The following is a 24,009-nucleotide window of genomic DNA, read 5'->3' as shown; positions in this document are numbered from 1 at the left end:
TGTCCCAACACCTCATCCATGAGGACAAACCAGGGCCAAGTTGCAGCAGTGGGCTTCCCCCCTACACCCTCTCCTGACCCTGGACACTTGCAATCCTAAGGCACAGGAAATCAATCATGGTAAATAACAACAGCAGAAAAACAAATTTCAGCAACTGTGTTTATTAACGTGCATGACTAAAATGAATGAAATGAATATACAACGTACAAGGTAAATGTATGTATTATATTAAAACAGGGTTGTAAGATGAATGCAGTTTGTACTTCCCTTTATGCTACACAGTGAACGATTTATACAAAAATTATAAAAAAATGTATACAGAATATATAAGTTTCAAATCACACATACATACTTTGTATTTTTTTTTTTTAATTGTCCCACTTTTTTCTTGCTTGGAGGGAAGTCACCTTCCCCCACAGGCCCATTTTCTCCAAAATTGTCCTAATCACAGAGAAACAAAAGAAATGGTAATTTTGTGAAGACTGGAAAAGGTGACAGGGCAGGACAGAGACACAAAAACACAACAAAGGGCTGCCCCATCTACTGGTTTTCGTATTGTTAAAGGCTTTGAATAGGATGGGGGCTCATTTAACTGTAATTTTAAGTACAAGATGATTAAATGCAGATATTACAAAAGGGCTATTGATACTTTAACTACCTCCAAGCCACGTTGGCAGAAAATTTTGCCCCAGTGAAGAGGTGGTCGCTCTCCCCCCTTTAATGAACAGGGCAGTTTGCACCTTGCTCCCTAAAACAAAACGACATGTTCAAGTAAGTTTTTTTGCTTCACATCACCAAAGAGTAAGCAGCATAAATCGCAAAATAACCTAGTTACATTAACCGTGTACTATATCCCAAGCTTTTTGTAACCGTTAATGTTACTTATGTTAACTGTCTGAAAACCAAGCTGGGTTCACAACCTGTCTAACGTTAAATTAGTCTAACGTTACGTGGTAACGTTATTTTCATGTACATAATATTAAGTATAAGTGATGTATATTATCGCGACAATTTCGGTAAGACGCAGGTCTGACTCTGAACCTCTTCGATTTTAAGTGAAGACGTTAAAGGCTTTTTTTTTGAGGTTGTAACTTGCCCAGCCGAGTTTAACTTAACGTTAATGTTAGCACATCAATAACCTCAGGTAACGTTAGCTCGCCAGTTAATCACTTAACTCACGTTAACTTCTTCCACAAAACTTTAAACCACACATTGCGCTTTTATGCCTCTTGTTATTTTTACATTTGTGTAGTTAACTTTTGAAGTGAGTTGAAATCCAATACTTACATTTCTAGGTAAAATCCGGGGGGCTCAACTCCACAACCACAGCCGATGCCATTATTTACACTGGGACAATCAACCGGCGTGCAATGAATGTTGGGATACCTGGGGCTGCGAAGGATCCAGCTGTTTTGGCACTTTTTACTGTTGGGTAAGCACTTTATTAATGTATAGGTTGTGTTTTAATCATTTTGTGTTTGGTTGAATAATTGTGTGTGATATGTAGGCTATTTAGGTGTGTATTTTTGGAATTGCTCTGTACTCTGTCATGTTTGAAAATTAACAAACGGACGAAAAGAAGGCTGCATTTGAAGGAGCCTTCGAAATGGGACAGCCTAGTCGCATCGACTGTGACGTATTCAGTCTTCAAATGCAGCCTTCGAAGGATGCGGTCCCTGAATTGAGACACAGCTGATGACAATCATAAGGCAGATAGCCATCTTTTAAAACGTGTCTCATGTAAAGAAAGGACACCTACTCTCAAAAAGTGTCGTGAAACATCTGCCACAACCAGGGAGCAGTACAAAACATAACAGATGATGAGTTCCAAAAGTTTATAATTTAAACATGTAAGTGATATCTGGCAAAATCCAACTGATGTCATAAATGTGTTAATACGATCTACTGTTGCTTCACTCACACAAGCAGACAGTAAAGTCAAGGTGCAAGTAACACAGTAACAATACTTAGTTTCACAACTCTCCTCAGTTTTGACACAAACATGTTTCTCCAGATCCCTGGAGAAACATGTTCGAGATGTTGGCTGTATTATTGTAAATGTATTTTAAAAGCCTCTCTGAAAAACAGCATTTGGCACCTGATGCTAAATTAAAGAGCAGTTCAAAGTAGTATGCTATCACTAGCCAACGGGTTGAACTTGGTGGAATTATTTTGAGAAGACTGCCACAGTTATTTATTATCTTGTAGATATTCTTTCACTCGCCATGGTGTTTGACTGAGTGGGAAAAGCAGTTATATATTTCCCTGATCATGTATATAACAAGGTTTCTTGGAAGGAGCAGTATTGCCTTGTTCACAGCTGAATGAAGTGAGTGGCAAACAAAATGAATAAGTTGCAGACTTGGTTGTTGTGGTTGGTCTTGCTCTGGCTGTAGCAATACTAACAACATGATTTGCATGCTGTTTTTTGTCAAAGAAGTAATGATTGCTATTGCTTTGAAGTTCCACTGGTAAGTACTGACAAACCTGTCTCCTTTTTTGACCAGACACAGTAGCTTGTTGATATGTTCCTAGATTCATCAAGATAGAGGGAAAAGGTCTCTTCTCTAAAATGTGGGGCGAGGACAGATTTTATGACTGCTGTACATTTTGTTTTGTGCATGTTAAATACTTCTATCTCATGCTGCAAAACGTCTGACAAGTCGTCCACTAAATAATTGCCACAATAAAACTAAACCAATTTGTCAGTACCTGCCCAAGATATTTTTTTTTTCTGCCCAAACTAATGAAAACCAACCCAATCTGGCAACAATGCACATAAACCATTAACATTAAAGCAGGAATGATGGAGAGTTAAAAAGTAAATAAATAAAATTAAAATAAATAAAGTATTTTTCTACACATGATATGGATATCCATGCTATTTTCTTTATTTATCACACACACGCACAAACACTATATTAAAACGTGCGTGTCAGGAGTAATATTTGAAGCTTTGATACACAGATGGTGGTGCTGTCTACACCTGTCCTCCACTGGGACCTGAGTGTGTATGTGTGTGTGTCGGTCTCCAACACCTGAAAGAGACTTGTCAGCATTCCTCCTCTGTCGTCTATTAATCTCTCTCTTTCATTCTGTCATCCTTTGCTCTCTCTCTCCCTCTCCATCCTCCTCTCCCTCACCTTAATTCTCGCTCACTCTTTTTTACCCTCTTCCCCTCTCTCACTCTAATCTATTTATCTCTCTCACTCCTCCCTCTCCCAGTGCTCTCATTTCCACGCTGTCTTCCCCTCCCTCACACTCAGTCACCTCTCTATAATCCCTCTCACTCTCCTCTTTTAAAACTTTTGTTTAAATGACCACAGATTAGATTAGATTAGATTAGATTAGATTAGATTTACTGCTGCTAATACAAGTAGTAGTACATGCCAACTTCATTCGAAAGAACATTTAAGAATACCAAATGTTGTAGCATGTTCAAAAGCACTTGTTTTTTATTTTTTATTTTTCCGACTTTCTTGCTGAAACATGCTTTAGCTCTGACATAATGTCACTGCAAGATGAAGACAGGGTTTTTGGATTAAAGAGCAGCTGTTTACTGCTGTTTACATTCACCCCAGATGTGAATTAAAGAAAATGCACTGTGAAATGTTTGGGGTGCATACATATATATATATACATATAAATAACTGTATATATTATACTTAATTATATGTTGTGTGTGTCGCAAAAAGGAACTACAAATTTCATTCGTTATGCAGCCTTGTGCTGTATAATGACTAATAAACAACCTTGTACTTTGTACCTTTAAAATAAATAACTAATAATATAAATAATTGGAAAATAGATGTAACATACCGGTACAAAATAAAATAAAACAAAAAGCAGTTGTACTATGATATGATTTAGAGCTAGCATGTTTACATATTTCTGGATGACTTCCCACATCTCTGAGGTGTTCAGTGACTGAAAGGGGCTCTATGTAATAAAAACAAACAAACATGAAATTAATTTTTTTATTGCCTGTGTGTGAAGGGGTTGTAACCTCACATAAAAACGATTTTTCTGTTACCTCTGACGGCCAGTATATCTAATCCTATGTGAAGACTCTAGTTCGGATTTTCTGACAAATCCATTGACTGTGACTGCGTGCGTGCACCCTATTCTCTTGCCTTCTGATTCTGTACCGTACACACAGCAATAACACCGCAGCTAACGAGATGGAGTCTGCTAAAGGTCTATAGTGAGGCCAGAGGTGGATAGTAATGAGTTACATTTACTTGTACTCAAGTAACTTAAGTAAATTGTATTTGTCAAAGTAGTTTTAATGCATCATACTTTTACTCTTACTAGAGTAGTTTTTCTGAGAAAAATCATTACCTTTACTCCATTACATTTGGATACATTCATCATGCTACTTTGCTACTTAAGAGGTAGGTGGTCAGCTGGTCCCTAGTCTGCTAGGGCTTTGTTATCCTACCGCTGTCACGCCTCCAGGTGACTCTGTTCAGAGCAGGATAATGGCTGAAGGCTGAAGCTACACCATGGTATGGCTTTCAAATAGTGCTAGCAGCTAATTTTTACAGATGAAAATTTGGTGCACGGTGCAGCCAGCCCGGTCTCACCCCAGAGCATCAAATACCGACGCTTTTTCAAGCTTTCTCACTGTTTTTTTTGTTTGTTTGGTTTTTCTCTTTTTTCTTATTTTTCTCTTTCTTTCTGTTTTTTTCTTTTCTCTTTTTTCACTACTCCCAACGACAAACGGAAGGCTAGTCAAACAAGCCAGTTATCCAATCCAATCCAATCCAATCCACTTTATTTGTATAGCACAATTTAAAAAACAACAATGTTACCAAAGTGCTTTACAGAGATGATATAAAATATACTCATTATAAATAAAAAAGAAAACAAAACAAATAACACCAACACTGACAGCGACAACGAAGACCACAGCAGCTCTCATGGTGAATTAAAAGCCAGGGAATAAAAGTATGTTTTTAAACGATTTAAAGGTGTGGAGGTTGGGCGCCAATTTAATGTGAGGAGGTAAGTCATTCCACAGTTTGGGGGCAACTGCTGAAAAAGAGCGATCGCCCCTGGTCTTCAGCCTGGTCCTGGGCACGTTCAGCCGCAGCTGATCAGCAGACCTCAATGACCTTGGCGGGGTGTAAGTGTGCAGGAGCTCAGAGATGTACTGAGGTGCCAACCCATTAAGTGACTTAAAAACAAACATTAAAATCTTAAAATGTATTCTAAACTGGTTATGTCACCAGTAACCCAGAGGGTTAATGGTCGAGAGTTTGCTTTGTTTGCAATGTCGATTTATTGTCATTTTATTGATACTCAGGTACACAGCTTCTCCAGCGTCTCAGTCACTGTAACCTACATGACCTACATAATATACAATAATGCAACACTACAGTGCAGGACAACAACACAGTGGAAGACCCATTCACTACAGTAACCTTACTTACTGCAGTGTAATTGTTAATCTGGCAACAATCTCATAATATTCGGTCTCGTTCACTAACCGTTTCATTTTCATCCAATACATTTAGCTGTGCTCACATTGCTGACCCTCTCTGGTGAAAGATACAAAGAGTTATTAAAAACCGGCAGGCGAGCCAACGCCGATGTATCACGTCGAGTTAATGCAGTTATTGTAAGTTTATCATGCAACAAGCATGGATTAGTTCAACCTCAAGCTGATAAAAATATTACTGTAACTTTGCAGTGGGAGTTTACCTGAGTTTCCAGCACTTTGTGTGAAGCTGTCTCCCAGTGTTTTGGTCTCTGTGTGTCCAGTTATGCTCCCACATGAGTTGAAGCACGCAGTTGCAATCTGAAAACCACACCTCTAGTGGCCGCTGAAATCTGCATACAGACCCTTTAAATAGGTAAGGTGTTGAAAAACAGACAGAGGTGTTTAAGCGAGATGAAGAATGGGGACGTCATCTTCCTACATAGCCAGCCAGCTAGGTGCCAGACCCATTAAAAATGACAGAAAAATGTCCTCTAATTGGTATGTGTGGATGTGACTGGCTATATAACTACATGTGGTTGTTGTAAGTTGATATACAGAAACAACTCTCTGGCAGCAAAACATGTTACACAAGCCATCACAAACTATTTAGCATCTAGTCTACAAAATCTGTATAATTCAACACCCTCTTTTCTTCGTCATTTCTAGACAAAAATATCTTATATTCAGGCCAATATGGTTTGAGCTAACATGGGGTGTTGAGGTACCCAATCGACTATCTGTCCTGACTTCAGTGGGACTAACAGGGATGAGTCCTTTGGGTGACGGATGGCCAGTTGTCCAGAGTCAAGCAGCGCAATTGTCATTCTGGAGTGTAGGGTGGCTTGGATTTTTTTACCTTTTCCTTTAGACTAGAACCAGAGCCTTGAACTCAATGGGAGCTGCAACAGGTTATAACAGTGTAGTGAAAGGAGGAAAACTTGGGCTGAACAAATTAAGTGAAACTAAATTGCAATTCAGTCTGCAAAGGAAAAAGTTTGAGCACTGAACTGAACTTTGAATGGCAATGGAGTAACTGAGGTGAACATCAGGGGGTCTGGTGGTGAAATAGGCGCTGAGGAGATCAGAGATGTAAGATGGCGCCAGTCCATGCAGTGTTTTAATAATGAATAAAATAATCTTAAATAATAATGGTAATAATTTTTATAATATTTGGAATCAGTAATAATAATCATTTTAAAAACAAACAAAATACATGGAATCACAACAGAATTACTCACATTTTTTCACCAAGACAATAAACACCCTTCTGTGTTTCTGTGTGTGTGTGTGTGTGTGTGTGTGTGTGTGCGTTGTAACAGTGTAGTAATCATGCTGAGAGCTGATGTACACACATGATACCCTCATAGACACTTCTTCCTGTGTGTTAAAACATATGTCTTTACATAGCTTACACACACACACACACACACCTAGACGTGTACACAAACACTGTTGTTGCCAAGAGGAAATCAATAGGTGGTGTGATGTGGATTTCTTCATGTGACTAAAATATGTTTTCTTGGCCGTGAGAAACACAACTGAGATATTCACATATGTCACAGTACAGGCAACTGTGTGGTGTGAGAGAGAGGGGGGAGAAAAAAATAAGGGTGTGGGTAAGAAGGAGTAAATGCAGACAGGGAGAATCCGGTTTAGAGAAGATCTGAGAGTGAGACTGTGTAGAACAACTCTTTAGCAGGAATGAAAGGAAGTTATTTAACTGGGTAAAGGACAATTAATTAAGAGAGAAGGATACTGTGTGAGAGTGTCTTGATTCCAGGCAGGAGAGGCTCAGGGTTTTATTTTTTTACTCCTAATTCTACTGACATTGTTAATATAATAATACTATAATGTTTTTGGCCATGGAGTGTAACTCTAAAGGTGTGTTCAGACAGAAAGCTAAGTCAATTTCTGCTTCATGTTATTCCCGCTGGACAGTTTATTCGCCCCCAAACAGCTAGTGTTGTTGTTACTGTTTATGTTTTTGTTCAGCTCAAACTTCTGATCTCAGAACTCACCATAAACATCGGAAACACCTGCTATTTTCTTCCAGTCGCCGTCGGGTTTCCTCTCATCTCTGTCTGATCAAGTTAAAACATTTTCAGCTTGCACTGACGCACTGACAAACTTGCGTCTATTCGCTCCCACACACATCTTTTATTGACTTTGTATGGAATTGCGCTGCCTCTCATGTTCTGGTTGAACACACCTCATTCTGCTGCTACTAAGAGTATTACTGCTGCAATTAGAGTTGTTACACTACCAATGCTACATACCATTGATACCATTATAGTCCCATAACTGCTGCTAACGTGTTATTATTGCTCTTGGTATTAAATATAACTTCAGCAGTTTACAACCAGTTTTCAGTAGTCGTTTTATATATGATCTTGCTCCAGTTTCTCTGTGTTCCAGTTACAGCTTGGGTAATTGGTGATTACTACAGACTGCTTACTGCTGCATCAGTAATTAACCTTTCAACTATTAGTCCTGTTTAACCACACAGCCCAACGCTAATCTACAAGTGCTCTGTTTGAAAAGCAGACTGGGTAATTGGCTTTTTGGCATGAAAGTGGTTGGTCAGTGTGTGTAAGTGGGAGAGAGAGAGAGAGAGAGAGAGAGAAAGAGAGCAGGGCCGGTATTTATCAAGCTTCTCAAAGAGCCATTAGTCTTAAGTGTGAGAATTCATGAAATTTACTCCTACTTTCAAACTTGAGTATAAAAGCAAGTTATCAAATTTCTAAAATTTAAGACAGCTCCAGAGGTCTCTCAAGTGGTTAGGAGTTGCCAGTAGGGGCTTGTGATAGTGCTGTGGAGACAGAAACATGCACACAAGTATTTCAGGAGAGGAAGAATGTTTCTGAATTATTTGACGACGCGCACTTAATTAGATGGGGTCGGACAGCTCAGGCATAATCTTTGTCAGCGAGTTGGTGAGGGACGTCATCTCACCACTGACTTTACGCAGCAATACATTTTCAGCTAAAGTGAAGGTTGTGATCATGGTTTGTTTAGTTGCTACAGGAAAAATTCATCAATGCAATGACTGAGGGTCATCTAACCATCAATAAGCTGAATTGTAAAGGAAACCATTATGGCACTTACAGCTCCACACATTGTCATGCGTTGTCACACAATTGTCACACAATTGACCCTTCGTTAAGCCATGCCCCCTTAGTTACTGTTGCTAAGTCCGACAAAGTAGCGGAGCTCTCAGGGTTTTATCACGGCGCTGCTTCTGTCTATAACCGCACTCCCTGGAGAAATATTGTCTAAATTTGAGGGAAAAAGATCTCAGAAAGACGCAGACAGATAGCAGACGGTTGCATTGTGCATTTGAAGATTGTTTTTTGACTCAAACTGACGTGAAAAAATAAAGACAGTAGCTAAAGCCTAAAGGCCTGTGTCCACCAAAGCGTTTTTTGCCACCTGCTGTTCTAAAAACGCCTAGCAGGGAGCGCTAGGGTGCGTTTTGGAGGCGCAGTGTTTTTTTTCGAGATGCTGTCCGTACGTGGACAATCTGTGCTCTGGTCGTTCAAGATCAGATGCGCTCGGTGAGGCGTTTGTCCCGCCCCTCCTGCACTGTGATTGGTCGGCTGGGTAAAAAGTGACAGTGACGAGCACAGCGTTTTTCCCAAAGTTGAATATTTTTCAACTCTCGGCGACCCGAAAAAAACGCTCAGCGTGGAAAAGACGCTCAGCACCTCGTCACGCTCCTGCCGTTTTTACCAGCTAGTGAAAACGCGGCGCTCCCATTGGAATGAACTGAAAAAAAGATGCTGGCGTCAGAAAAAAACGCTTTGGTGGACACGGGCCCTAAAAGTTACCGATCCCAGAGTAAAAGTGAACCACCGTATTACCTGACAATTGAGAAAGAGGACAACGACATTAAGGATCAACACCGTTCCTGTACAGCTGGGTAACGTTAGATCTCTGTTCACTTTTACAATCATTAAAAAGTGGAGTCCTATACTGCGCTGCGATTGGCCAGCTGCATATTCGGGTCGTGGCTTAGCAAAGGGTCAATTCATGCAAATAGCTGGCTTCTCAGGAGCAGTAGGTGCAACTGATGGCACTCATACAACTTTCATTTCCAATGTGTACAATATGTACATAATGTATTCTCTTAAAAATTCTCAATTGTCAAAAGTCTGTTGAACATAAACTCCTCTTCGAATATTCTGAGAATATTCTTAAATAAGGAAATCTCTTCAGTGATTTGTCCTTGCCTACATCGTCATCCGAAATCCTTTTTGTGGCAAAGCAAAGTGTTGTGAATCAGAATTAAGATTGACACTTAAGATTTAGTCCTACACTTCACTCAAATTAGCACTGAGATGCTTGAACTAACTTAACCACAGCTTTGAGCCAAGAATGGTTTTACTCTTAAGTCAGTTCTTAGCAGTGTTATTATGAGTAATTCTGAGAAGCTTCATCAATACGGGCCCAGGTATTTTATGTTTATGTTTATTTAGGGAAAGATGAATAAGGCATGGGCACTTTCAGGTATGTGACAGGTCACGTTTACAGCAGTGAACAACTTGAACTGGTCATTTAGTGTTTTATAATGTTTTACTCACTGTTGTATTGTTGGACAGCGGGTTAGAATGAGTACTCCCACCACTACAATTCACCCTGCACCTCAAGCCAAGATGACATATTTACACTACTTTCACCACTTCTGGCTAAGCAATGAGAAGAAACAGCCTATTACACAGGTTGTGTTCACAGCATTTTGTACCGAGCTCTTGTCAGTGAGGATGCTTGTTAGTGCTGATGCTCATTAGTGTTAATTGCCATGGATCTATCAAGAAATGACTGGGAGAAGGGAAAATATGGTTGAAGAAGTCGCTCTGTCAGATTGAAAGTAAGGAGGATGTTTTGGCGTTGTGTTTGACGTGACTAGAAGTATTTTACATCTCTAAATTCTGTCAAGAAGCTCCCTTTGCTGATATTTGTTGTTTGTTGGTCCTGTTAGTTTGATCATAATTCTGCAATGCAGCTGTCATTCATCTGGATGTAATGCTGGAATAAAATGTGCACGTGTCTATTTTCTGTCATTACAGGGTTGAAGAGGCTGTGGTGCAGAAGGACAACAGAGCCAACACAAAGATTCTGTGCATGCTTGCAAGATTCACATGAAAATATGTAGCGTTGAGTGTGTATGTGTTTCTGCCTGCAACGTGCGTGTCTCTGTTTAATGTGTGTGACAGCAGGTCTGAGGCCGTAAAGCACCAATAAACCCACACCTAAAATCATCAAGAGAGCGTCACGCTGGGAGTGAGAGACATGGTGACACTAAAGCAGAAGGAGAGTTTGAGCATCAACAGTGGGACGACATCAGCTCAGGTATTACACAGCCAACGCGTCCTGCAGTCTGGAACACGCTTGTGTGTATCCCAGAAGAGTGCCCATAGTTTGGTAACGACATGATTAACTTTCATATATGGCTAGGATATTCAGATGTCCATGTATTTTTGGCCAGATTCAGAAAGGTATGACACAAAAGACATTTTCTTAAACTCTGCTGGAACTGCCTGTGGCTTTATCTTTACACACTCACATCATGTGTCTACATATTATTCAAATGTGAAGGAAATGCAACTTATGCCAAATACTTGTCAATATTTATTTACTTTCAGTTGGCTGATTACTTAAGTTAAAATTGGTATTGCTAAGATTTTTATGAAATCAAATCAGATTTTTGATACTATTCATGGTTCTGCAATAGCCCTTCGGTGTAGGTGGAGTCCATCATTCCTTCACTGGTTTTAAATTGCCTTGATTTACAGGAAAAGATGCATGCATCATCTGTATTTTCCCGTAAAGCTCATGTATTTTTAACCTGTTGATGGGAAGTCAACGCAACCCATCAACAAGAAGAACAAGAACAGCAGCGCGAGGGGTTCAGGATGGATGATAGATGATGATTCACCCACATCTAAAAAGATAGATACATGCATACAAATTGTGAACCAGAAAAATGATTTATGAGGTGCGAGGAAAGACTGCAACCTACAGTAATTCTTCTGCATGAATGGTTATGAGTATTGACAAGTTAGTAGGCCTACTAAGCATTAACAAATGAGAGACCAATGTAGTCTGTTTGCCTGAAAACAGTATTATTTCCCTTATTTTCAAATCCCAATGTCCCAATCCCCGTTATGCTGTACTGTTCATGCTTGTGTTTAATAACTGCCAATGCAAATGGCATCAAATCAGATCTCGGTTGTCTGTCTGCCATTTGGTGCTACGCAGGTAGTGTACAGTGGGTTTATAAGAGCATGTTAGCTGAAAATAACTGCCTGCTGCTGCTGGAAACAAGCCTGATGGGAACGCTGACACTGAACCAACCGCAAATGTGCCGCAAAACACAAATGCTGAGCTAAAAGAAGCTAAAAAGCAGAGGAAGTGTGTCAAGGGACTACTTTCACATTGCACATAATGTTAACATAATATACATCCAGTGCATCAGGATATAACTTGAATACACAATTATACATGTTTCAGTACTAAATCTCAACTGTTTCCGTCACCTTATCAAAGACAGACGGGAATGAAGAAAGTTGTGCATGTGTGTGTGTGTTTTGTCAGTGAAGTCACACACACACAGTCACACCTGTTATAGTGAAACCCTGGCAGGGTTTTGTTGTGCCTGTTCGTCTGCTTGCCAATTTGAAGCGTCCCTCGTCCGTCTCCACTAATAGACTTTGTTACGATGCCAGAGGTTCAGCATGTCTTAAATCACTCCGCCAGTCCAAATCTGACAGTGTGTTCTGTGATGTTTAATTAGGAATAATAGTTTCTAATATTCCACCAATTAGGGCCTGTCTCCCGTTCAGTCAGGGGAGTTCTGTTAAGTGAAAAAGAGGCAGGAAAAAAGGGAGAAAACTAGAATAAAATGACTGTACAGGTAATGCCAGGTTGGTGCACCCCTGGGGTTTTAATTTGAGTAAAAAACTGGCACAGCTGATGGATTTTTGGCTAATGATTCGTTTAAGCTCTTCTCGAAGGAAATCGCTAATTAAAACGTGGCTGAAAGTCCAAATGTTCAAACCAGCAAACTATGTTTAAAAAGGGGGAATTTAAAATGGGGGCTGATTCTGGGTACTTGTATGCATGTGTGTGGAGGCGTTGCTTAAAGGCAGCGATTTTCAAAGGCTGGTTGGTGAACTACATTATGTTAAATCATCCGGCAGTCAGAGCACCTGTGTTATGGTGCCAAGCTCTGAGCAAGCCTCTAATGTAACGTCTGCTGAATCAAACATGGCAGCTTTTCAGTCAGGTCACACTTCAAGTAAAGAAAGGGATCGAGAATTGGTTTGACCCAAATTTTGGACCTGCTAGATTTTTCAGGCTGCATCCAACACAAAATGATTTTCTTTTTTTTTGTTTTTTTTTTTTTTACATGTAATTGGCTTTCAATTTGCAAGCGAGGGCATTTTTGGAAATAGAGGATATTTAGGGAAAATGAGGGCTTTTGGGGAGCGACAAGATTTCTGGAAAGTTAGAACATTGTAGACAGAAGACATTTTTGGTAAGTGAGGACATTTAGTAAAGAGGACATTTCTGGGAGAGTAGGACATATTTGGAAGTTTGGCGAGTGACAATATTTTGAGAAAGTGAGAAACTGTGGAAAACAAAGACATTTTCAAAAATACTGGCAAAAAACAAGGGGTAACAGCCCCCATCTCAGTTTCCTTGGGTAATATATTTTTGTTGGATTATTCTGCAGTACACAAAATACATATATTACAAATTCAGTGCAGTGCCACACAGGAAGTGGAGTGACTTTGTCTTTCTTTTTTGAGTCCAGTCGCAGTATCCTTTACAAGAGGAAAAAGCAATACTGTTTTTCCATGATGTTATGATAGAGTGGTCCTCCTTCTTCACAGTTCATGCATAAGAAATTATATATAACCCAAACAGGGGGTCCTACCTTTTCCAGCAAAGACACCCCCCTTCAGTTCAGCAAGATCCATAAATAGGAGATGTTGATATAATCCAAGAAGTGTAAACTAGTCCTTGAGTATATTCAAATATTCACGTGCTTCAGCTGGGCTTCTAAAAGAGTAGCGATTTCCTCCGTGTGACAGGCACAGGATTGCGGGAAACTTCATGTTGAATCTGAAATTCTTTTTGATCAGCGCCTCGCACACCTCGTTGAAACCCCGACGTTGTTCATGAACAGCTGGGGATAAATCTTGATAAATAAACAGCTTTTTATTCTCGAACATCAGTGACCCCTTAGCTTTCACAGCACGCATAATCCTATCTTTATCGCTAGGATTATGTAATTTTATGATCATCGCTCGCGGTCTGTCATCCTGCTTGGGTCCAACGCGGTGAGCCCGATCAATTTTCACCCTGTCCTTGCCAGTCTGGAGGCCCAATAGCTTCGGGAGTATAGATTCAAGGAATATTTTCGGGTCAGTCCCTTCGATTCCTTCTTTCAGATTCAGGATTTTGAGGTTGTCCCTACGACTTCGACTTTCCAGATCGATCACTTTGTCGTTTGCTGTTTTCAGCTGTGTTTCCATTACAGCCACTTTAGTTTAAAGTATCTTGACGGAATCTTCCACAGTTGATATCCGCTCTTCTGCCAATTGGAGTCTCTGCTCATTTTGTGCCACTACAATTGTGAGTTTGTCAGTAATTTTTTTTAGTTTATCGTCCATTAATGTAGAAATAACTTCAGTTAATTCAGCAATCAAGACAGCGTTGTCAGCCCTCGACGTCGCCATGCCTGTTTGTTCCTGTAACAACGCGGAAACTTTTCCTTTCAACTTCTTCTTCTCTCCTCTCGTGATATTAGGAGCGTCCATACGCTGTGCTGTTACTTTAGTCTGTATTTCAACTTGCCCATGTAGATGCCAACTAAATATAATTTGATCATTTGAAGCGCAGTTTTGTTCTACAGACGAGCAGGTGCATCAGGAGTGTTCATCTAATCCGCCATCTCGGTCTTCAATGTCATGTCTCTGCTGGCAGCAAAGGAGCCACGCACCTCAGAGGCTCATGTGCAGAAGACATACACATTCGAGAAAAAAGACAGGAAAACATACATTAACAGGAATGCAGCAAAATGTAGAATTGTGTTTGCTGGAAGGTACTCTGCCACCTAACCAGGTGACTCAGCAGGCGGAACGGATTGTCCTCTAATCGGGGTTCAATCATCAGCTCTTCCTGTGCTCAGGTTAAAGTGTCCTTGAGCAAGACACTGAACCCCAAACTGTTCCCAATCTTCAGGCCAACACCTTGCATAGCTCCCTGCCATCGGTGTGTGAGTGTGTGTGTGTGAATAGGTGAATGAGAAGCGAATTGTAGTGCACTATGGATTAAAGCACTATATAAATGTAGTCCATTAACCATTACCAAGGTACTGGGAATCACACTATGGGTCTCTAATATGTTGACTGTCCTGAAATTATCTTTAACAATACAGAGTTTTTACTGTACATTAATATGCACAATTTTAACAATTGTTTGAAATTCAGTTGAACCCCCCACCCCCCCAACCGTCCAAAAAAATAAAATAAAATAAAATAAACTCTCCCTGGTGAGGTTTGGAATATCCAGAGAAACTGGGACATTGTTTCAGGAAAGATACAATGAGTTTTTCAATGAAAATGTTCAAGGCTTTGAATACCACAACAAAATGAATTTGAATTAGAGTTTTACAGTAGTTAATATCTCTTAAACTTTATGTATCAGATAAGACAAAAATGTATGTGAGTAATCTGCGAAAAATGGTGTCAGGGCTTTTTATTAAAAAAAAAAAAAAAAAACAGGGTTTGTTGATAAAAGCAGAAGCTATTTCACAATAAAATGCTCTAATTTCTGTTTCCCTTATTGGGTCACTGGAGGCTTTTGTCCCATAAATAGGACCAAGCCCACACACACACACACACACACACACCATGCCCATTGCTGTCTAAAGCAACAACAGAGGAACAAACAAACAAATAAAAAAAAAAGAAAGAATCACCACGAACAGATTTATCAACCCACTGAGAGAAAGAGGATGTTGTGCTTTAGGATGTCCGTTCAGTAAAAGTAGGTCACACACACACACACACACACACACACACACACACAGTGTGTCTGACCTGGACCAAAAAATGACATCTACTCGCACAACCACACACACACACGCATGCACATATTCACATACTGTACTTGTGTGCATGTTCTAAGAGAGCAGTTGTGTTCATTTCTTTAGGTTTGTGCTTTTTCCTTTTTTGATTATTAAAATCTCAAACTTTAACAATATTCTTTTTTGTGTGTGTGTGTGTGTGTGTGTGTGTGTGTGTGTGTGTGTGTGTGTGTGTGGAGCTATATCTCTATGTATTTGTGCTCTAGTATTTTTGTGTTTGTTTGGACCAGTTTCAGGTTTGTACCTTGTGAGTGAGGATAATTTTGGTTTTTAGAGATTGGGGCCATTTTTAGAAATTGTGGATATTCTTGGAAAGTGAGGATGTTTTGAGGACATATTCGGGGAATGACAACATTTTTTTAAAACAAAGACATTTTTGAGAAGTTAGAACATTTGTGCAAAAAAATAGTTTGCTTTCAATTTGACCATTCTTTTTCTTAAACTGTCCAAAATTCCCCATATGGAAGTCCATCACTCAATCGCTGGAGTACAGTGCATGTCTTTATCTGTAATTTAATCTATGTCACATCAGGGAAAAAGAGACTTTTCAATATCAAAAAAATGACACAAAACAAACGCACCTCTAGAAAAACTGGACAGCAACAGAAAATAACTGCTGTTTTCATGGTGCGCTTGATTAATGTTCTTTTTTTTGAGGGGGGGGGGGGTTTCTTTCTTTACCAACGCCTAATAAAAGCTTCACAAACCATCTGTTCCTCTTTCCCCCTGATGCCTTGCCCAAAGGTCCCCCATCCTGGGACTGGCACCACGCCCAGACACATCCATCCATCCATTCATCCATCCATCCATCCATCCATCCATCCCTTACTCCCCGTTCTTCTCCCCCACCCACTCTCTATCTCTCCTCCTTCTTTTTCCTCATTCCCCTCTTGTCTTCTCCTTCCCTTGTTTTGTCCGTTTCTTCTTTCTCTATCCCCCACCTCATCCTTTTCTCCATCCCTAGTCTCTCAATTTGCCTTCTTTCAGCTCCTTCCTTCCTCTCTTTCTTCTTTTTTATCCTCACTTTCTCTCCTCCCAATATGTCTCCTTCTATCCTTCCTTCCCCTCTCCTTCCTCACCCCTTTTGTGTTCTCTTTCTCTTTCTCTTCCCACTCCCTTTCTGTCTCCTCTTTCTTTCTTTCAGCTCATCCTTGCCTCCCTTCCTCTGCTCATCTTTTTCTTCCTCCATCCTTCATTTTATTCACCTTCCCCACCCCTTCCCTATTTTCCTCCTCTTCCGTCTCTCTCCATAGGCCTCCATGCCTCTCTTCTACATTGTCTTTTCTTCCATGTCCATCTTACCTTCTTCCTCCTCACATTTTCCTTCTAATCTCTTTCTCTCCCCTTATTTGCATCTTTCCCACCCTTTGTCTCTCCTCCCTTTCTTCCTCCTCACCCTATGTGTATTCCTTCTTCTCTTCTTCTTCTTCTCTCTCTTCCCCATCTCTTGCTTGTATATCTTCCTCCATCTTTCATCTCTTCTTCCTCTTGCCTTTTTCCCCCCTCCTTCTCACTGATGAATTCTTCGTTCTTTCCTGTTTTCGTTTCTTTCTCTTTTCCCTCTCTCACCTTACCTAGTATCTTTTGCTCATCCTTCATTCCTCCCCCTCTTCTTCTCTCCACCTTTCCTACCCATTTAAATCTCTCCCATTATGCATATTCATAAACCTGCAAACATTCCCATCCAATAGCTTTTAATCCCTCCCTGTATTACTGTGTGTATTTTCTCCCCTTAACCCTTCACGCACATGCTTACACACACACACACACACACACACACATACACACACACACCTCCTCCTCCTTCCAAACATCTAGCAGCTGGCCGACAGATGGGGCCCGCAGCCAAAAAAGCAGCAGCGGCAGTGCCACGAAAATAAAAATTTACAAGACGCCAGTGGAATTTATTTAAGGACAAGAAGAGGGGGTGAGGGTGTTGGGCTGAACCTCCCTGCACCTCCTCTTCATCCCCCTTTTTGCCTCATGTCCTCCATCACTGCATTTTTCCCTCATTGCCAAAAATGTGTTAATGTGTTAATGTATTAAGTATTGCGCTCCATCCTCCAACCCAACATCATCTGTACATCTCTCCCTCATTCACTACATCAGAAGATCCTAAAGGGGTTTGTGGGATAATTTCAGGGGAAAGAAGTGAGAAAATCAAAACTCTGCTACAAAACAACGTTTTTTATGTTTTATTATTGTTTATTTATTCTTTAATACTTACTTTCTTGTACACACAGAGATATACCTCTTAGGTATGTTCAAATGAAACCTGTATGAAGGGTAACAAGCAAAAATGGTTGGGAACCACTGCCCTTCATAATACAGTATACAGTGAGCAGTACATTCAATCATCACTGAAGTGTCGTGTTAAAATGTGTAGCCGTAATTTATGGTGTTATAGGAAAAGCATTGAATTATGGGGATTGTAAGTGAACAATGGTGCTATGAACATAATATTTTTTGTTCCATTGCTGGCACGATATAAAGAATAACATTTTAATTTCAGACACACACTCACATACAAAATGATAAAAATAAAATAAAAGTGAATCTAGAAAAAGTAATCCATAGGGAGTGATTTTGCCTCTTGAATTGTTTATGGTAAATCTTGAGTTTGCTTAGACAGGAAATACAAGGTAGATACAGGAACAGACTGGGCCCAGGTGCAAACCACACCAGGTCCTTATTTCCAAACCCACAATAATTCATTTTCTATAGAGGGGCATTCAGAGAACACGCAGAGTATAAAGTGTGACTTATATTTCTGCGTCAAATTGATGGCGTAGCCTATGCGTAGCTAGACGTGCACCTCCTCAAAAATGTAATGACACGTCAGGGCGACGCGGACCATAATGTCTGTCATTGGTCGGCTGGGTAGCCTTGCAATGCCTCCGAGCCGACAGTAAGTGCTCCTACTTTGAAGTAAATTTTACTAGTGGCCAATCCAGCGGCTGTAACACAGTGGATCAATATATTTGAGCGTCACAACCCAAACGAAATGACTCGTTTCATTATCAGAATGTGATCCATTCGGTCAATAACATTTGAAAACAGCCGCACAAATCTAGATTTACCTCCATTCAAGTTAGCGGAGGGCTAAAACGGAAGATAGCCTGCTCGGCCGGCAAAGGTCAACACAGTGGACACTGTAGCGCTACTCCCAACTAGTGTTTGGCAGTGCATTTGCACAACAATGCACAAGTATAAATGCATGGCTACGTGCGACGCTGACGCCGTAGGCTACGGTGTAGACCCGACGCAGAAGTATAAATCACGCTTAAGCAATGGAAACATTCAGCCTGCCCTATAGGTTGAGTGTTGAAGCAGCTTATCACAACCCATATTTATGTTTATTTTTAGGCCGCAACCTCTAGTGGCCATAGTGAGTATGATGGGGTAAGGGTAGGCTAAATAACAGAAACACCTCTCTGTTTAATGAAATACAGTTCAACATCAACACACATTACATCCTCTAAAATGACCATAGAATTGAATCAACACCTGAACCTCAACACACTGAACATTAGAAAATCTTCATGAAGGTGTGCTTTACCAGCCTGTTTACATTCCCAGGTCATCAAATACTGACATACAAGATATCTAGCATCTGTATGAGACGTACTAGGCTGCTACAAAGCCTTTTTAACAAATCGCTAATGTTGAAACGGGGCCCAACTACTACTTAACTTAACAACTTGTTTAGGTTTAAAAAAGAAATCATCGTTAAAATAAGAAAGTAGCTACGTAACATTAAGTATGTGAAGTAAGTTAAAAAGAACTTTTGGTTTCACATGGGACACGTACAGCAATCCTGTTTGTTTGAACCAACCATCCACCCCACCTCCTTCATACATGGACATGGACTCACTTTTTATACTATATCACCTGATGTCTTAAAGGCTTTCTCATGCTTTCTGCATCTTGAATTGCCAAGAGGTGGGACAAGATGTTGGAAATGATGTGCAACAACAATCCACATTTGTGTGATCTGTAATACACTGGGTTTATTTCCATTTGTTGATTTTCACTTCCTCTTCGCTTTTTCCCATCAGCCCTTCGTTTTGTTTCTTTTTAAAGGACCAGACCAGCTTTTTTGTATTCTTTTTTGGTCAGTCAGTTTTAACCTGTTGGCTAACAATTACTTTTCGATTTCATCAGAGCCAAACTGTTCCGCACCATTTTCCTGGAGCTGCTGGTTTCACATTATTTCACAGCAGTAGTGACATAACTTGATTGACTGTTGGTAGAATTTATCTTATCTGCTTTTATTTCTGTCAGTGTTATGAGCTACTATTATGTATTACCACATTCACACACTTTTTTTAAATATCCTTTTTTAAATTCAATTGTGTAATTAATTTACTACAATATAGAAAATGTATTATTCTTTTTTCTGTTTCTTGTCGTACAGTCAATTTAATATCACTTATTTGCATTTTTCCTCTTCCTCTTGTGCCATTCTAACTCTGTCCTTGAAAGTGTACTTTTATTTAGATTTGTTTTAGCATTGTTTACTTACAATTGAAATGTTTTGACCTTTATTTGAATATTGTCATCATTTTCACATCTTATTTGCTATCATCACTCCAAGTCCATCTCCATCTTCAGTTGTTCCTTCTCTTGATTTCTGACTGTCTGACAGGTAACGGAAATGAAACATTTCCTCAGACCAGCCGTCACAGTAGTATACTGTTTCTATTTCTTTTTTTTTTCTTTTCTTCCCTGATGTCTTCATTTCTGACACTCTTTCTGTCTTTGTGTTTGTTCAGCTGATTTAATCAAAATGTGTCTGTGTTTGTGTATGTACATGCATGAGCGTGTGCATATATTCAGTTTTAGGGAAATGTGCTGGGCCCTCCCCTCTATTTAGTCCACTAACACCCATACCTACACACACACACACACACACTGAGAATAGCAGAAGGAGAGAGGAAGGGAAGTAAAAATGAAGTGGAAATTTGATAAGTGGAGGGAAAAAAGTGAGTGAAGGGAGGAGTGAGATGATGTTTTCAGTCTGCTGAGGCTGCAGGTGGATTTTCTTTGGCCAGATGACCTCTGTCTCTCTCTCTCCCTTTCTATCTCACTCTACCTCTCAGCCTCACTGTATCACTCTCTCTCTCTCCTTCTGTTGGCAAACAATAAGTAGAAAAGGGCAGAGGTGGTGCAAGAGGAGGAAAAAGTGGACAGAGGAGAGGAAGTTAGTGATAGGGGAAAAGAGAATGAAACACAGGAAGAGAGGAGGGAAGAGAAAAAAAGGAGGGAAGGGGTAACTGATTGAAGATGAGAAAAAGGAAAGCTGGAAAGTATGAAATAACAGGGAGAAAGAGAAGTGAAATAAACAGGAAGCTACAAGGAGACTCATCCCCAGGGGGCACTGTTTGTCCTTGTAGCGAAACTACACACACTCACATACATACATTCCTATCTTACCAACCGTGGACTTTCCTTCTACACTGCCAATTGTGGACCTCCGTTTCTGATCATTCCAAAAATAAAACTAAAACTAAAACAAAATATTACTGCACATGTGCTTTTTAAATTTTTTAAAAGAAATTGCCAAGAAAGAAATTGCATCCTTAAGCGGTGTCTCACACACACACACACACACATACACACACAGACACAAAGAGAAACAAAAAGAGAAGCAAACACAAATGACAAATAACTAGTCAAAGACAAACCAACTTCCCTTCCACTCTGTTTATTGTTGTTTACTTTAGTATTGGTTACTTTACACAAGTAAAAAACCCACCATATTCCCAGACAGACTCATACATGTCACATGCTAAATATGCGTGACTACGTTGTATATGTTAAAGTCATGTTTCATGCGTGTTGTATTAGCAATTTAGTCACACCTTCTGATTGGTTGGGGAAGCTGAACAGGATAACGTATCCGCATGGCCTGTGAGTGGCTGAGTCAATTTCAAGAGTGTAGAAGGGCAACTATTGGCATTCTGCCTTTGAGATATTGTTATTATTATTGTTGGGACCACAGGACCACACTTCACAGATGAATTTGTTCATTTGTGTGATCTAAATCTCTTTTATTATTTGAGTCATTGAACTCAAAACATGGAACTTTCAGGATTGGTCAGTATCCTGAGACCCATGACGTCTCCTGATTGATTACATAGCTTCACATAATATTTTGACATGACTTAGCCAATCCAAGAACTTTTTGCTGATGTAAATGTCAATGTACTTACATGTTTTTCCATTGAGGTCTTATTGTGTTTGTGTAACCGTCGTTCTCAGCCACAGCTAGATTGATGTCCACACAGACACAGAGGGCCTTTCCGAAACTAGACTCTCGCCACTTGAGTCACCCTCACAGCCAAATCGAGCTCCCTAACCCTAAAGGGTATACAGCGGCCAACTTTCGGACGAACTATCCACTCCCCCCCAGCGTAAATATGATCTGACTTTACCGCTGCACTCACTGCTATAATATATCAAATAAACAACAGTTGTATTGTATTGTTCTATTATCAGACAAGAGCATTTTTTTATTCAACACAATATAACCTTTAGACTACGTTGTTAACCTGTGAATGGTGATATGAAATGTTAGTGTAGTTTCGGAATTTAACAATCCTACATGTTAACCAGCGAAGTCATACGGAACTCACATTTGAAAGAAAGGTGCCCCATCGTACAGCAAAGGGTGTTACACACCTTCAACAAGCCGGCATCGGTGCTCACTCAGCATTGGAGGGTTCAAAAACCCACTACCACTCCACCCTCATTGGTTTTGGATGGCACTCAATGTGGCAGCCCCTCTGCATGAACGCACAAACGGAGTGGGAGTAGGTAGGGAGAGGGAGTAGCAAGCAGTTTCGGAATAGCCCAGTGTCTTTGCATGCTAACTAACTCCTTTTAACTTGACACTGGTATCCGACACAGATCACACACAAACAAGTCTGATTTGGCCTTAAAACACGACCTCCAAGCAGAGAGAAAAAGTTAAAGCTCCTGCTTCGTGTAGTTTCTTTGTCTGCAACACGTGTGTTCAAGCTCAAGCACGCTGAACATATGGTCACATTTTAGTTAGATTTCATCTTGTGTGTTTGCTTTTGTTTATAAGTTAAATAAAATGGATAAAGTGGACATACATGTTGGTTTCTTTAATGTGCATAAGAGTGAATATATCGCCAACCTCTTCTATTTTGAACTGCAAATCATTCAGCCTACTAGTTATTGATGGTAAATTTGGCTAACTATAATTTTGGTTATAGTTTCAATTTAATTATGATTCGGAGTTCAGTATATTTTATTAGATTATATTAGATAATTGATTATCATTTTTCTCTTCTTTAAGAGTGGTTCAGCCTAAGGTGAATTTACTTAAAGTCTATTGTTAGTGATTAAATAATAGTTATAATAATTAAAGTTATTATATTATTTAATGTAACTATTGATGCAATTTAAACTCTAATTCCCAAAATTATTATGTAGTCATACAAAATTCATTATTTATTAATTAATGTACACAAACACTACACCACAGTGCAGTGGTGGAAGACATTTTCACGTCCTTTAACCCCTTTTAACTTTAGTTTAGCTTGTTTCTTTCTTAGTTTAGCTTGTTAGCACGCTAACAAGTGTTAATTTGCAGTAAACATAAAGTATAACTGAGGCTGATGCCTTAGTTTTGCAGGTATTAAGTCATAAACCTAAAGTGAACGATAAAGATTTTGATGGCGCTACATGAAAAGTCAGAGGACGACCGTGTAGGCAACATAAATGTCCTTATCAAAACTGCAAGAGGCAGTACTCAGGGAGTAAAACTCCTTGTTCCTAACAACCAGAAAATCCATTGGTAGCATTAGAGAATCCAGGCCCCCTTGACCTTTTCCCTGGCATCTGTCACCTGTTGATTGGTCAGTCTGTTCATCATTAATTGCAATGAAATTTAATGAATAAATATTCTCTATCCCCAGATTACGTACATTTGTAGCAACACTACTGGTAAGGCTCATTAGACCACTCATTTCCAACACTTCACGTCTAATACTTTTCCTACTCTTTAAGGCTTTAAGGAACCTTGCAACCTCCATCCATCCATCCATCTTCATCCGCTTATCCGGGATCGGGTCGCGGGGCCTTGCAACCTCTAGAGTGTTAATCTGAAGCAAAGAATTAAAAAAAACAACAACATCCAAGCATGATTTCAGTCGTACACTGTGTTGAGCCCAATGAGATCAGGTGTGTTTATTTTGTTGACCTTTTTATCCCTTCCCCTTCCTGCTACCCACCTGCGCTGCACCTGACGTCAGCCCCACTGAAACACTCACTCGTGGTCAACGTAACAAACACACATACAGACAAAAAGCATGCATACAAACACACTAACAAACAC

General features: G+C 39.9%; 1 long non-coding RNA gene across 2 annotated transcripts in view; it reads right to left on the bottom strand.

Annotated features, from left to right (window-relative positions):
• Nucleotides 1-1,550, bottom strand: part of LOC123977666 — a 6,755-nt gene extending 5,205 nt beyond the window's left edge. The window contains exons 1-4 of one of the 2 annotated variants that reach the window (XR_006826735.1): nucleotides 1,288-1,550; nucleotides 659-748; nucleotides 353-441; nucleotides 12-95 (exon numbers count right to left, since the gene is read on the bottom strand). This is a non-coding gene — a long non-coding RNA (uncharacterized LOC123977666). Of the gene's footprint in view, nucleotides 96-352; nucleotides 442-658; nucleotides 749-1,287 lie in introns of both variants that reach the window. The other variant, XR_006826737.1, reaches the window with a different exon arrangement.
• Between the last annotated feature and the right edge of the window lie 22,459 nt (nucleotides 1,551-24,009).

Source organism: Micropterus dolomieu, linkage group LG01, assembly GCF_021292245.1.
Source record: "Micropterus dolomieu isolate WLL.071019.BEF.003 ecotype Adirondacks linkage group LG01, ASM2129224v1, whole genome shotgun sequence".
NCBI lineage: Eukaryota > Metazoa > Chordata > Actinopteri > Centrarchiformes > Centrarchidae > Micropterus > Micropterus dolomieu.
Note: the sequence above shows the minus strand (reverse complement) of the source record. Positions and strands in the feature narration are given on the sequence as shown.